At 38.9% G+C, this 16,226-nt stretch overlaps 1 protein-coding gene across 8 annotated transcripts in view; it reads left to right on the top strand.

Moving 5' to 3' along the window:
• The window catches only part of PKIB (cAMP-dependent protein kinase inhibitor beta), a 53,567-nt gene that overhangs the window by 23,363 nt on the left and 13,978 nt on the right, over window positions 1-16,226 (top strand). The window contains exon 1 of one of the 8 annotated variants that reach the window (XM_083858508.1): window positions 2,375-2,422. The exons of 4 other annotated variants lie outside the window; for them this stretch is intronic. The gene's annotated coding sequence lies outside the window, so the exon portion shown is untranslated. Of the gene's footprint in view, window positions 1-2,374; window positions 2,423-6,262; window positions 6,281-9,045; window positions 9,097-9,737; window positions 9,822-16,226 lie in introns of those variants that run through there. 3 more of the 8 variants (XM_083858507.1, XM_083858509.1, XM_083858502.1) reach the window with 3 other exon arrangements.

Raw genomic sequence — 16,226 nt, 5'->3', positions numbered from 1 at the left:
CAGTGCAGCTGGCAGCAATGCTACGCTTGTTCCGTAGCTTCTTCAGGATTAGGGATACAGATACACCCTTCTTTCCATACACTGCTTATGTCTGTGCAAAGGCAGTTTGCCATTTTGGCTGCCACAGTGTAGGTGCCTGCATTTCTGCTTCAAGCCAAGTAAGTTGTAGTTGATACAAAAAAGTAGTAATGTTGCAATGCTTATTTATTACCCTGAATTCTGCATCAGTGAGATGGAAGGTAAAGAGAAAAGTCACTAAAGAGTGAGGAAATTATAAGGATGGGTTGAAGGTCAGGAGGAAAAAGCTGAAAAAGCTGTAGAGTTACAGGCTATTGTACATCCTGCCCCAATTCTTCTATATCCCAGCTACTGCTTCTCAGCAGCCTAAAGCCCCCAGGCTCACCTTCCTATGGATGGCCTTAGGCAGGATGGTATCCTGGGAACCCTGTTTTTTTATAATTGGCTATATCTTTGCTCTGCTGGTCTCCTCAGAGGGCCTGGGTTCAAGACCACAGCAGCAAAATAGCCCTACAAGAAACACCCAGTCTGCTTCAGGAGATCAGATGGCAGAGAAAAGTCTTACTGTTAGAAAACTTTTCCAATTAAATAAACCTTTCTGATGAATTCTTTCACATTTCTTTAATTTTAATAGGGCTGGATCCTTTAAGTTGCTAAATAGATTTACCTCTCCCCAGCAGAGGTAGAGGACATCTGCAGTGCTCAGTACTCTGCAGAGTTAAGAACAGAAAGTTGACCATTTGGACTTTCTGTGTCCTGGTAGTCTCTTTTAAGCCTCCAACTTCTATTTTGAAAGATGAAATTAGAAAATAAGATTAAATAAGTATTTATGGCCCCGGTTGTATGGAGTGCTTAAGAATTTGTTTTTAAGGATGCAGCTATGAAATCTGGTAATGCAATCGAGTGCTTGTGTGTACTGGAGCTGTGCAGTACAATGGTGTGTAGTGCTACAACTTGGATTTCAAATGACATTTGATTGTATAGTGTGCTTCAGTTTATTGATTTGACATTACACTCTATTGTATTTGAGCTTTTTCTAGATATTAAGCAGGTTCCAATACCACAAATAAATGGAACACCTACACATAGTTGAAGGTGAGTGTAGTTAGCAGTCCTTTAGGTCAACTTTGTCTTGTCTCCACTGTATTTAGTATATGCTCTGCAGCTGTGCTGGGCATCCTTTAGAAGCCACAGCTACTCCAGTGTTCAAATTCTTAATTTGAAATTTCCCACTGGCTTTTGATTAGATTAATAAATGAATGTGCAATCAGTGAGCTGTAAGGAAAATTTCCGAATATGGAAACAACTAAACCAGACCCTAATGCAGTCATCGAGCAGTTTGAATAATTAAATATCAAAAGCAGATAAAGAACAAAAGAAATCAGACTTTGTATAGCATAAAGCATGATATGAAGACTGACTGAAATCTGAGGGGATGGTAAACAAAAGCATCTGTCCTTTCAAACACCACATTTATTAATAAATAACAAGCAGTTTAATGGGTTGCTTTGCATCTGACTGTATAAATAAGACTGGAAAATGCCAGCCAAAGCTACTACAGACAGCAGAATCAAACATTGAATTGTTTGGCATAAAAGTGAGAGCTTCCATGGCTGGTTCCTTACTGGAGAAAAGTGACACGGAAAATGACGTAACTTACTAATTATTGACTAATTCTTCATACTTGTAACTTCTGTTTCCCTGATTTCTTACTTCTTTGTGGAGAAGGGCTTCCCCTTCTGCTTTTGCTGTGTTCCTCTAAGCAACAAAAACATGCACAAGAAAACCATCTGGAAACTGGACTCGGTGCCAGCCCTATTGAGAATAAAAAAGCTGATTTTTGATGCCTGATTTGGATATCACATGCTCTGTTCTATATGTCTCACAGCCAAACTGGAAATCTGTCACCATGCCTGGTTTCCAAAACATGGAGACTCTTAGAATATAGTTTCCTGTCATATCAGTGGATAGTTCCCCATCTTTTTCACACCTGTTGGGGTGAGCAGCTCAACCTGAAAACTCTTGGTAACTCTAACCATCTTACCCTGCTCTATGCATTGCCCACAGCAAACTAAACTTTACTCACCAAGGAAGGCATAACAACATCCTGGGCAGCACTCATTAGACCACGAATGGAAGATTGTCCAGTTTCGCTTCTGCTTTACCAAAAGGATGTTGATAAACTGGAACAGGAGTTGGTAAGGAAGGAACACTTGAGGAGATGATGAGGGACTGGTGCTTGTTCAGCTTGGAGAACACTTGGGGGGACCTATGACAAGCCTTCCCTTATGTTGCTGAGAAGGTGGAGCCAGGCTCTTTAGAAAGTGGCACGGCAGGAGTACGCAAGACTATGGTTATGAGAGACTATGGTTATGAACTAGAAAAGGACAGATTCAGACCTGAGGTAAGGAAGAGACTTTTCATCATTATGACAGTGAAACCCTAGCACAGAGGGGTTTTTTATCCTTGAAAATATTCAATAGCTGAAAGGACAAATCCTTGAGAAGTGTGATCTGAATTAGTTATTGACTCTGTTTTGAGTAGGAGGTTGAAGTAAATGACCTCCTGAGGTCATTTCCAACCTGAATTATTCTATGATTTTATAACTGAGTTTGCAGCCTTGATTTGTCCTCTACTTCTGGCTCTTTCCCAGTCACCTCCTCCTGTGCTGCTCTCAGAGACTACAAACAATGGAGGGTTACACTGCTGTTCTCCACTGAGTGAACCTTGGTGACATGATGAAAAGTGTGCTGGTTTTGAGATGTGGACAAACTCCCATTTTGACAAAACCCTACCTTGTCTTCATAAGAGGGTTCCTTAGCCAGGACTTTTAGGCAGCTGTCCCAGCAAGAAAATATTTGCTTTCCTTTCATGCTGCCATATATTTTATTTAGAATTATTCTTTTAGAATGTTGTCTTTTACATTGCTGCTTGTCTGGAAGGTGATATTTAACTTTTCAAGATGGTGGCTGGCAAGAAGGCACAGCAGTAACTAGCAGGAAGGCAGAACAGAATTCCAACAAACTCTTAACTGAGGTATTTTAATAGCACAAAAATGAAGGTTTTTTTCTGCTTCAGCAAATGCAGAAATAATACTATCTAGTGTTCCACCCTCAAGCACATTCAAAGAACTTGTATTCAGGGTGCAAAATAAAGTAGAGCAATTTTTGGGAGCAGGAGCAGGAAATGAGCCAAAGACAGTGGTTACGTGTTCATTTTGGCAAAAAGAAAAAAGATGGAAAAAGAAATTAAACCTCATGCAGCAAGGCCAGGTGTCATTGGCAAGAGACTGAGTGACTTCTTGCATGAGAAAAGTGTAAAACATGTTTCACACCCAGTCAACACCTTGACTGATTCTGTGCCAGAGTTCAAACTTATGCCAGCCTGTCCCTGTGGCTTTGTAAATCTGTTTGGGGAAAAGAAGATGGTTATGACCAATGCTGAAGTATAATTTAGTGATTTCTACCTGACTGCTTCATCCATTTACTCCCATGTGAACAGAAGAACCTTGTTTTTTTGACTTTTCACCATGAAAGAGTTGATTTTTTTTTTTTCAGGATAAAGACATTTTAGTATATTCCTAAATGTATTGGTGTTGATATTCTGAAGCACCAGTGGATTGTGGCCTCTGAGAAGCCACCAGAGTCTACTTCTTCCCAGACCTTTCTTCATGTCTCATGCACCCCATCTGTTCAGAAAGTATTCAGCAAAGTCAAGCAGGATTCTTTGCTTTGATTTAAATAGGTTTTTTTTAGTTGGCCCAGAAGCAGTGGCCCTAATTAATTTTTATATGCAGAACTGTTTTTAGAAGACTAAACAGAATAAAGTTGAACTACTTTGTGCTCTTCCTAATTATATTACTTGTTCCCTTCTCCTCCTCAGCTGACTTTGAGAAAAGCTCAGAAAGCTCATGCTTTTCTTCAGCGTCAGAGTCAGAATTCATACAGAATGGGCAGATATAAAGACATAATCCAAAGTGTGCCTATGAGTAGTCTGAAATAATGACTTAATAATAAATCGGAAATAATGTTAGGAAAAATCCAGAATTTATTTTCTTTCCTAAAATTGAAGGGACTGCAAGGTCAAATTTCTAATGTGGATTAATGAGTATAAAGTTTCTAAAATTGTGTTGAACTATATAACAAAAACACTTATTTTTTTGGCCACTGTTGGATACTTGCATTTTTTTTTCCCTAAAAATGTTACTTTGAAGAGGAAACTTGCTAGATTGGCTTACAATAAGGAGAGCAAAGAGAATATTCTCCCAGAACACACAGAGCTTGGGTTGACAGAGAGGTGGAATAATAAGTTTGCTTATCAAAAGTCACTTAATTTCATCCAGTTAGGCCATCTTGAGAATTGATCATTGCTGTTTTCTTAACAGTAGCAGAATTCATTAATTTCAAATTCAGTGATTAATTTTAGATGTGCCCAAGAACTTCTCTCCAAAAAAGCCATGTGAGCAAGGCTTTTCTGAACTTAGGCAAATCAGCTTTCTATTTGGCGAGGAGAAAGAAACAAGGGGCATTTTGTAATGTTTGCATCAGTTCAGGCCTCACTATGTGATGATCCAGCTCTTGAACTGGTTCAGCTTGTCATTGTTTGGGGATTGAGATGACAGTAGGAGACACACAACAAACACAAAAATTGATGCCCAGAGGGTCCAGAATAATTGCATAAATAACTTCTGCTTATTTGGGGCTTGTTTATGGTCTCTCTATCTCTAGAAATGTGTTTGTCTAACAGCTTACACTGACGTCCTTTAGTATTTTCAGAATTCTAACTCCAATATTCCTCACAAAGTAATGTATGATATGCACTTAAACTTCACCAAAGACTAGCAGGAGGCACAGGGTTTTTTTTCCCTGAGTATAGGTGTATTAAAACTGTCTAATAACTCTTTCCAGTGTAAATAATCACTGTTTGAGTTTGGTGCATGCAAATAATATAAACAATTGAAACTGGCTATTCAACTTTCTTTTAATGCTGTTACTTTATAGGTGTGGTCACTCCTCATTGGCAGGGACAAATTCTAATAACCATTCTCCAAGGGAGATCAGAAAAATCAAACTATTAGGTGTGATGAGTCAACACAGCATGTAAAAAGAGAGGCAATTACATCTGTCCTGTTACCAGATCAGTAGGTCTGTGTTGTGACTGACCTCATTCACTTCCAGTTGCAAGAAGCATATAAATGTTGTAAGATGGTTTGCCACTCTTGTCCCCAAGAGAACACTGTCTTGTTGGGGTCCTTTTTAGTGCTTTGTCAGCTTTCAGTTTTTAGCTGGGAGCTAATTGGAGAACAGGACAGGTAAGAATTCATGGCTTGTGGGGAGAAAACAAGCACAGTCATTACAACACTCTAGCTGGAAATGTGGAAGTTATAAATGTTGGTCTGGTTCCCAGACCTCTTCTTGTATAAGAAATAGTCACTGCATAAATTACAGAATCAGATTTCTTCAGGTTACAAGAATAATATTTTTCCTTTGTATTTCAAGTGGTGGCCTGACAAATGCCAATCCTGACACCTAAATTTTGTGACTTTTTTTTTTTTTTTTTTTTCACCTCAGTGAAAGCACTGCCTTAGAGGTTTAAGTGTAAAGACTAGGGCAAAACTTGAGTTGAAATCACAAAAACAGAATTTCAGTTACAATACTTCTGCACAGTGGAAAGTGCTATTGCTCAACTTAACTTCTTCCCTGGGGATCACAGCATTCACCTAGGAGACACCAGCTCTAGGCAATTTTTCTTCAAATCCCAAGGTATTCCTCTCAGCATGTTTTCAAAAGGAAGAATGAATTATGCCTGGTGGTTTGAAGGAGTCATTGTAGAGGTGATGATTTCTTTATCAGCTGAAGTGAACAGTGAGTAGATGCAGGTGCTGCCTGGCAACCCAGCGCAGAGTCTGTGATGGGTGGAATCCCTAGGCAGGCCCTTCTCCCAGGTGTTACCTTTTGATTAGTTCCAGGTGGCTCTTTCTTCAGATATGAAATTTGTAGGTTGAAATAATTTTCTGAAGCATCCAGCTTGGGAGAAGAAACTTCGGCATCTATTTCTGCAGCTTGGCTTCTCTATACTTTGCAGATCTGCTACCTCAAGCAAAGGTGTCATGGCACCTGTCATACATGGACATGTTCTTGGCTGAAGAATGAAGAAAATCCACTCCTGGATGCTGTGAGGAATTGTGGTGTGTGAAACAAGAAAAAAAGGATGAGCAGTTCCAGGGACAGTAGGGGGCCTTCATCATGACTGTCCACAAAAGGTTTTACTTTGTAAATGGCTACTTGCACTCCACCTTTATTCACTTTGGACAAAAGTGTGGGTTTATTAGTTTTAGGATAATGCTAAACAGTTTAATATCCAATGAAATTCAGAGAACTTCTTTTCATCCCTAGTCATCTCACCTTATTGGCTATGGCAAGAGCATTCAGAGATAAACTGGAAGACATATCTCCTCAAACATCAATGTAGGGAATGTCCACACCTAATAATACAAAATAAATGTGTGTTACAAATAAGCTAAAATGCCTTTGTATGTGTCTCATAAACTTAAGAACATTCTGGGCATCAATCCAATAATATATGGTCTAATTTTGATTCCTTTAAAAATTTCATACAAGATAGCTTGGTTGCTCTATAAGACTTAGTTGAACTTCTCAAGTGCACTAAATACAAGTTCAGAATACTTCATTCAAATATTAACAAATGAATAAATAGTACTCTCTTTTTTTTTTTTTTTTTTTTTTTTTTTTGTATTACCTATTACCTGATAAATAAATTTATTGAAATACAAAAGTAGCTTAATAAATGATGACATACCAGGGTGGACTTTGCACAACCTAAGTGTGTTGTTTGGGAGTCTCTGAATGCTCTCATTGCTGCTAGACCAACAAAGTTTATCCAAGTTTACAGCAAATAATGTGTCCTTATATATGTAATGGGCAAACTTTCATTATAGCATCCTGCTGCATATTAGAAAGCTCTTAGATCATTAGTTTGTCTGGCACCAATCCACTTACTAAACTTCTAAGTGTGAAAGTTTGGTTTCTAAGTCACAGTTTTGGAAGCTGTAGTAACTGTTCAGAAAAATCTGTCCTTTAGCTGGTAGAATCCCTGAAGAGCTGCAAAGATGTGTAATGTTTTTTGCTCTTCAAAATAGAATAGAGAGAACCCATCAGCAGACCTTTTGTATGTGCATGGTGTTTTCTTCTTCTCAGCACTTAAGTACCTATAAAGCAGCCAAAATCAATACACAAAATGTCAGGTTTGAAAGGGCATATGTGCAAAGAAAGCATTTTGGGCTAAGCATGTGGTTCAAAGCACTGACTGTACTAACAATTTGCCCAGTAATATAGTAAAAGCATGGGTTTTGGTCTTCAGGTGAGCAACAGATTTGGAACAAGACAGCATTTTAACTTGCGATAACATTCACAATTTGATATTTCTCTGCTAATACCAGGCATGATTTACTGAAGGGAGGGGGAATGGAAGGGAAAACAATAGCTTGTGAAAAGGGCTAATGGTGCTGTTGCCATTGCCTTACTCCAGCTGGGCTGTGTGAGAGCATCAGCATGGTATCAACCACATACCTCCTTTCTGCAACTGTAGAACAGGTAGTGTGACTGATAATATTTTCTGTCTCACTGTATTCACACTACTCTCTTCAGATCCTGGTTCTTAATTAGAAACCCATTCTTATTTTGTCTTGCCAACTATACTAAAATAAATTAAGCATATTTTGTATCCAGTGGCCAAGGACAGGTACACCACTGAATTTTCTCCTGCATGGTGTTAATTGAGCAAAACCAATAAAATAGGCATAGCTGATATGCACAAGAAGAAAACTAATTTTAGAGTGCTAAAAGCTTCAGGCAAGATTGTGATTTACCTGTAAATTTATGCTCTCTTTATTGTATTAGCTACTGTAGCAGAAATGTTGAAGTGGAACCTGAAAAGTAGCACAACTTATTTTGAAGTATTTTGAAATCCAGTAATCTCTCTGTGACAAACCCATATCTACTTCAAAATGCTGGCCTTTGTTAATATTCTAATAACTTTCTGGAGCAGCATTTTTATAAGTAGTAGCTGTGAAACAGGTGAAAGTTCTCTGAGCCCTTCACAAAGTTTGTACTGTGTTTCATGAAGTGATTTCATTATTTCTCCACATGAAAGTGCAGTGAAAAGAATATTAATCCAAAAGAGAATCTAGGGAAGAAAAGATTATACTTGCCAAGAGCTGAATTGTTGAATACATTGGTGTAGACTTCAGTGTGGTTTCATACTGTACCCAAATTATTCCATAAGTTGTTTGAAGGCTAAATTAATATAACCATTTAAACAAATTGTTAGCTTTTTAAACATGCTTTTCCTGTCTATATTAAATATTTGAAATAGAGATGACACCGTACAGAAAAATAGTATGTATGTAGGCGAATTATTTTCTGTTTCTGCTACCTAGCTTTGTGTCTACTGACATCCACTGAAATATCCCTTTTTCACTCTAGCAAATAAGTAATCAGCAGATGTGAACAGTTTGTGGTAAGAGCCCTATCTCAGTCACCCCAGTGCACATCTAGAAAAACGTAACTCCTGTGGGATTGCTTTAGATTTACAGCAGCTAAATTTTATTCAGCTTGGATTTGTGTGTTGAAAGAAACCTATTCAGTGGTAAATAAACCCCCAAGTCCCCTCCAGCCCTCCCCATTTGTAGGTGACTGATCGCTGAAAAATGTCAGATAGGAGAAAACTTGACTTGGTACAGAACATTGAATCATTTCCTCAACCAAGAAGTTAATTTTTCCTGATCATTCCTTTCCTTTTTTTGCCCTGCTGACGTACATGGCACACAAGATATATGTGTGGCTTCAAATTGCTGCAGCCTTTCTTACAAGCAGGGAAGCTTTTCCAGTGGCAATTTGCTTCTCTGGTAGTTATGTGATGGCAGGTTATTTTTGTGGAGACTGTGGAATCTGGAGCTGCTAGCTCAGCTTGAGCAGCAACTTTCTTCTGTAGCTCATGCCAGACCCTCTTGAGGCCATGCTGTGGGGCTGAAGGTATCCCTGAACCATGAACATGAAGGTACTTAGCATTTTGGGGGGCAGAATTGTGCAGATTGCCAAGCAGCCATACCAAATGACCCTCCTCTTGCAGGCTGGTTGATTCTTCATCCAAATCAACTGACAGCAAATACAAAATAGACAGTGTGGTTATTTCCAGCTACCTTTCTTGTCTGCTGTGAAATTCTCTGTGTTTACATGCTGAAATGTGAACTTGGTTTTAGATATTTGCTGAAAAGTAGTATTTATCTTGGTATTTAGTTGGCAAAGTAGTATTTATCTTACAGCGGTGTGAAAGCAGTTTTTATGCCACAGTTACACGTTCTCTGTTTGGATAACAGAATGCCACAGGACAGCCATGGCTTGTTGCTCACACGGTGTCCAGGCACCAGTTGCCACCTTTGGGATGAATGTAACAGCACTGCTGGTGCAGAGGGATTTGCATTCCATTATGAGAGGATGGAGAATTCCTTTAATGGCACTGTTGTTAAGGATTTATTTTTGTGCCAAAAGTACCCTGAATGAAAAGCTGAAGTCTGGAAGTCTACCTGTATGACATGCTCTCCTGTATGTGAATTTGTAATCTGTTAATTTATTTTAAATGCATGCAAGTTCATCTTCCTCCTTGGCAACAGTTCAGCTTTCCCTTGGTGTTTTGCTGTAGTCAGCTGAGAAGACAGACACTGAGATCACTTTCCAGTTGTTTCTGGATGTCTCTGGTATTCATCAACCTCTTTTTGCTGTCCTGTAAGTAGCTTTTTTCTTATGCTCTCTTTGCTGTATTGTGTTCTGTAACTCCTTTGAGCTGTTTTAAAACATTTTAACAGAGCTTCATTAGCATCTGCCATTCCTAAAGAACTTTAGTTAACAAGCTGTGCTCGTTTCCTTACTGCCTTGAACAGACTAAGCAAACAGAGAAGTTCCCCTTTATTTAAATGTTCATAGCCTTGCCAGTGTTCTCCTGCTGCTGGATTTTGCACTGTGGGGGTCATCTTTGTGTATCTAGGCTCTCCTTTGAAACACTAGAGCAAGCTTGTTGTTTGGTATAATAAATGTGGTTAGATAAAAAGCCAAAAAACTCTCCATACTATGTGTTAAAATTATGTTCTTTGGCTGCTACTGTTAGTGTTTTAGGGAGTTCCCTGCTGAGAAGTACAGAAATTAGTTCAGTTTCTCTGTGGGTGCATCATTTCCTTCTTCAGAGGGGAAGAGGGGATTCATTGGGTGAAGCCATTTATTTGGCCCTTAAAATGCAGACTTGTCAGGTCAGCCCTGCAAAGACATCCATATCAGAGCCAGGTTTCTGAAGCTGTTTGTGGCCATGAGGAGTCCGAGATGGAGTACTGGACACAAACAGCTCTGAACTGAGCAAGAATAGCTGGTTTTGCTTGTCCTTGGCCTTCACACAGTCATCACAAATGTGAGGGACTCTACAATTGAGGGAGGAGTGTTGAAACTTCTCAGGCAGGACCAAATCTTGCTCTTACTTTTTTCCCCCTCTTACTTTTTTCCCTCTATCAGTATACATGAGGAAGGATTTTGTGGAGGGGCATCTGCAGGGATTTCTTTTCTGACAGTGCTCTCCTAAACCTCCATTTCATTGAACAAAGCTGTAGTGGTTTGGTTGATGTTGTAAGGAACAGAATGTGACCTGTGGGTTTAAAATGAGACCAGCATACAGGTGCTGTTCAGTGAAAGGTTGTGTCTGCTCATCTGCAATCAAGAAAATGCAGAATTATTTCTGTACTTTTTTTAAGAAAAACACAAGTTATAAGTAAAAGAAATCTTTCAGCTCTTTATTTTAAAGTGAGACATAAAGATGTAGCAGAGAAGACCAAGGAAAAATGTTATCATTCCTGTAATCTGATAGTTCTTCAAGAACAAGAGGTCATCTGCAGAAAGAGTCCCTTGAAATCTCCCAATCTGCAGTTTTTCATACAGATTCATGCAAGGCTCTAGAGAGGAGATGTAGGCTCTACTTGTCTCCAGTGCTGAGTGAAGTTTAGAAAAAGAGAATCCACCATCTCTAAGGATATGGACTCACTGGGAGATCATGAAAGCACCTTCTTATTTTTGACCTTTTGAATATATAGGTCTTAATGCAGAACTAAATCCCAGTACATAAACCAAGGAGTAAATATTTTGAGTACTACAAAATCAGCATAATTCTTCAATGATCTGCACTTGTCAGTATCACTTCCAGGCTTTCTTTTGAAATGTTCAACTCATACTTCACAAAAAAACCCCCAAAACTGAGATACCCTCCTATGGAATTTCCATTAAGCAATGCACTTAGGTCTGTGTGTTTCTGGGAAAGACAAATCTTTGCAGACCATGTCCTCTAAAATAGTTTTAGAGTTGATTTCAATCTATCTAGAAAAAGAAGTATCAGCTTGCAGAAAGATTCGCTCAGTGATAATGCCTATCTGTTTTTTTGCCTTTACTCTCTTTCTGTGCTTAATAAGACAAAATGGAGGAAAAAAAAACTTCTGAGGAATTTTCATGGAAAATAAAAAAACATAAAAGAAGACTGATTAATTTACACTGTCGGGTGTCAGGCTGTAATATGATTATGCTGACAAAACTAAAAAAAAAGAAAATGTTCAGAGCTAATAGGCATTTTAGGAGAGGTCATTAGCTTAGGAGATGGGGAAAAATTGTTTCTGAGCATTCTGCAGTTCCTGAATCTACACATTACACAGGTATGTAGGTACACACTCTGACCAAATGCCGTGGAGGCTGCAAAACGTTAAGAGGAACTTGCCAGGGGGCTGTTATTTCCAGTGAAACATAAAATCTGAAGGCTACAAAATGTCAGTGATGAGCAGTAATCTTTATACAAAGGGAAATCGGTCCTTTAGGTCTCCTGGTCCCCCCCTGCAGCTGAGTGCCTTCAGCGAGGGATTGAAATGGCAGGTGTGAGTAACTCCAAATGGCACGTGTAACTCCCCCTCTGCAGGTTGCATTGCTCATTCTTCTGTCTTTCTGTGGGGAGATTCACCTGTGGTGTTGCCTGGGGAAGAGCCTCTGCAGGGATGGTGGAGACTTTTGCCATGGTCCTTCTGTGGGGCTGGGTGGGAGAGGCTGTGTGAGGAGAGGGACACTGGCACATTCTGCATGGGGAAAGCATGTCTATGAGCCTGTGAATTTGCTGCTATAGGATAAAGAGAAGAGAAGGCATTTGCTGCCATGGGAGGGTAGGAAGAGGGGAGGGAGGGCTCATGCTGTCTCTTTCAAGGTAAGAGAAGGAGTTGAAGGATGTCCCATCTCCTGCATGACCTCTGTGGCTGTACTGTTTTTGTTTTTGTCTCAGTGCTGGATGAGAGCACAAAGGAACAAACATCCTGCGATAAAGCCAAGCAAGGTCTGGGATTTCCTTGCCTCCTAACCTTCTAGGAAATGTCCTATATCACTGGGGCTGTGTATGGACTCTTTCCAGAGCAAGGAAACCTAGTGAAGTTTGTGGGTTTCCAGGAGTGAAACCAAAAAGTGAACATTTCAGAGGGGTCAAAGAGTCTGGTGATTAAAGCAGTCACCATATCCATTGTAACTCAAGCTGACTGTCCTCCCACCCTGTGCCAGTCCCTGAATACTGGCATGCAACTCTTCAGGAGCAGTCAGAGGTCTCTCTTGCCTGGACCTAGTAAAAAAGTTTAATTAAAATTGGTGTGATTCAGGAATTACATGGTACCATCCCTACACTGCAGAAGTGCAGATTTTCCTTTTCCTCTGAGTTTTCAAGATGACAATCCTATCCAGTTCTACTCCAAAGGGAAGCAGCATTTGCTTAGGCAGGTCTTGCTCTTTGCTTCTGCTACTCTTTTGGAAAGAATGGCATTGGACTAACATGTCAAAACTAAACCCCCCTCTCACTCAGAATATAGCAGACTAAATGTTAAATTAAAACTAAAAAGATGATGAGAAAGCAAGTTGATTGTTAAACTTTTAAATCCAAAGGATTCAGTATGTGGAATTTCCACTTTATGTTGTTTTTATGTTTGATTGCTTGATTACGTTTTGGTTTTCATTCCTTCACTTTCCTTAAGCATCAATGGCCCATGCAGATTAAGAAAGTTAAATAAAATTTCTGTGGATCATGGTATCCCAGCTAAAATAGCTTAAGGGTCCAGCCATACTTAGAATCATAGAATCGTAGGATGGTTTGGGTTGGGAGGGATCTTTAGAACTCCTTTAGTCTCATCCACTGCCAATGACAGGGACACCAGTTGCTCAGAGCCCCATTCAACCGTGAATGTTTTAAGTGATGGGACATCCACCGTCTCTCTAGGCAACCTATGCCAGTGTTTTACCACCTCCTGCAAAAAGCTTCTTCCTTGTGTCTAATCCAAACTGATCCTCCTTCAGTTTAAAACCATTATCTTTTGTCCTGTAACAGGCCCTGCTAAAAAGTTTTTATTCTACGCCCCCTTTCAGTACTGAAAGTCTGAGTGTTTCATTCAAATAATGTATAAAAAGCACACTTGAACTTTCTACTGTCATCTTTTAAATTATCCTATATGTACTGGTGATTTTCACAGCCTCCTTATCAAGCCTCCTTATCATTTAAGATATAAATACACCTTTTGTTTTGTCCCTATTTAAAGCCCTTAATCCAAGTATTTCAATACCATGGCATGTTTACTGGAGGATCATTTATCAAAATGGAAAGAGTTCTTTGAAAGCCATCTGCCTTAATTAGAGATAATTTTAATCGAATCAATTTAAAATACAACTGTGTGTAAATGCCTTGCCTGCCAGCCTCATGCATGCCTTGGAAAGGTCTGTTTGGTTCTTGTTCTTGAAAAACAGATAGGCTCTTACAATTGGAGATAGGGATTTGCTTTTAGGGCTTAGATTTTTTGAGAGACCATAATTTTTCTTAATTGCCAAGTAAGCTCGCTGAGACCATAAAATAATTTCTTTAGTATATTTCAGTAGAATTTTGATTGGAATATGTCTTCTTTTTTATGAAACCGTTCTGTAACTGTGAAACCCTAAGATAGGAAGGCTGGTTTAGTGTCCCAGGCTAAGGTTGTTAGAGGGCAATAAAGATGATTCATACTTTCATAAAATAGAAGTATATTGAAAGGCCACAGAAATAAAACCAAATTAATCCCATGTGTATTTTACTGACTTGTTTAGGCTTGTAACTACTATGAATTTTACCTATTAGACCTATTCTCCTAAAAAGAGACATTCTGAAACAGCATGAAAGTCAGGGAGGTTTATAAATTGCTGTGGTCAATGGTATCCTTTCAGCAGAGATGCAGAGGAAACATATAGAGTCATCTAAAAGTAGGAAGGGGGAAGCAAGTATAGTACTGCAGATAGACCCTTCGCCTGAAGTGTAAAATTAATCCAAAGTAAGTTCTTAGAAAAAGATTCTTAATGTGCATTATAGATAACCACATAGCCTATTTGTTTCCTTCATTAGTCCTCAAGAAGATTGTGGGATTGTGGATTTTTGATTTACTTAATTTCTTTCATCAGTGATACTCAGTGGAGCAGTGTGTAGCTGGGTCATTTCCAGAAAATTTAAGAACAAGATGCTCTCAAATACTTATGCCCCTATAGTCTTTATTCTGTGGAAGAAGCTTTTCCCCCAGCCTCAGAACATTCTGGCAGAGGATTAAATCCGAGGGTTTCATTTTTCTGATCCTTTGTGCCTGTGGGTGTAAATACCCTGTGGTCTCTGACCGTGGTTCAGTCACAGGTTTTCTGGTGCACAGGTAACCAGAGACTCTATCCTTAGGTGTCCTACCCCTGGAGATAACTCTTATCACCTAATCTGAGTGGGACAAATCTGACTCAGTGATCTGCTCTTGAATGTCAAAGTGCTCATTCCTAGTACTGGCTGTATTATCAAATTTCAGTGGAAGCGACACAGGCCTTGCAGTTAGATGAAATACGTGGGGAACTGCAGGGTCAAATTGTAAACATGTACTATCAGGATATGTCTCAGTGAGTTGTAATTGATTGAATTTATTTTTTTAATTGCAATTTAAAGTCTATTGTAAATATAATTGAGAAAGTCTTGTGAATGAAGGTCATTATTTAACTTAAATTATAAGCCTAAAAGAAGACTGATTTCTGAAATCTCAGTCTATTTTCTTAGTGAGTCACCATGAAAGGGGGCAAATTTTCCTAGCTGTAATTTCATTAAAATCAGTAACTAGGACTACTGCCAAGATTGAACAGGTAAACTGTGACCTCAGTTAAATTGTATTACAGTAAGCACAATGTATGTTGAAGAATAAAATGAAAATGAAAAATTATTCATTGAATATAGAAGAAATACTGTTTCTGAGGCAAAAAATTATGCTAAAGCATATAGTATAAATGGAACATACAGAGCAAGGAACTGAGGGTCCTCATTTAAAATGCAATTGCTGAAGACAATGCAGCAAAGTCATATAACTTCTCAAAATGTATCCTTATGTCCTATTGATTTTTTCTGTTTGTGAATGTTAAAGTCACTGACATGTCAAGGAGAGCAGTAGGAAACTTAAGTACCTCATTAAAGGCTGTTCAGGGCACCAGGCTGACTTGCAGTTGGAGGTTATCTCCATTTTCGTTGTATTAAAGTTCACTTGCCAAATGGCTGATTCCTGCCTGGGCTCACTTTAACAGCCACCAGATTAGTCTGAAAAGCACAGTGTTCTCTTCTCTGTTGGTTCATCTTGCCCTGAGGGCAAACTGAACCTGAATGATTTTCCAGCACCTGTGGAGGTCTAGGGACATGGTCAAGACAAAGTTTTTAGGGAAAGAAATTATCTTTTATTAGTTAGAAATAGAATTAGTGGAAAAACCTTTGGGTAGACCAGCAGAGATAGCTTTATAGAATTATCTTGCAATAGTTCACTTATATAAGCAAAATCAAAGAACTTTTACTACCCTTGAATGGAGTTAATAAAATATTATTTTATTAACTATTCAAACATTTATGGAATTGAGCAAATATGATTTTCTTTCTACCATCCTATTTAGCAAAGAATGCCAAGTGAGATATTTTGGAATGGATTTCCAGGAGTATTCTTGGATGAGCCAGAAGAATAGTTCAGGAAGCCCAGATCATTTGTGGAGCGTGAGACACAACAGAAGTGAGAAGGACATGAATAATTACGGGGGAAATAGTTATTCAGAGCTTCATGG

Source organism: Zosterops lateralis (assembly GCF_965231275.1).
Source record: "Zosterops lateralis genome assembly, chromosome: 3".
Lineage (NCBI taxonomy): Eukaryota > Metazoa > Chordata > Aves > Passeriformes > Zosteropidae > Zosterops > Zosterops lateralis.
Note: the sequence above shows the minus strand (reverse complement) of the source record. Positions and strands in the feature narration are given on the sequence as shown.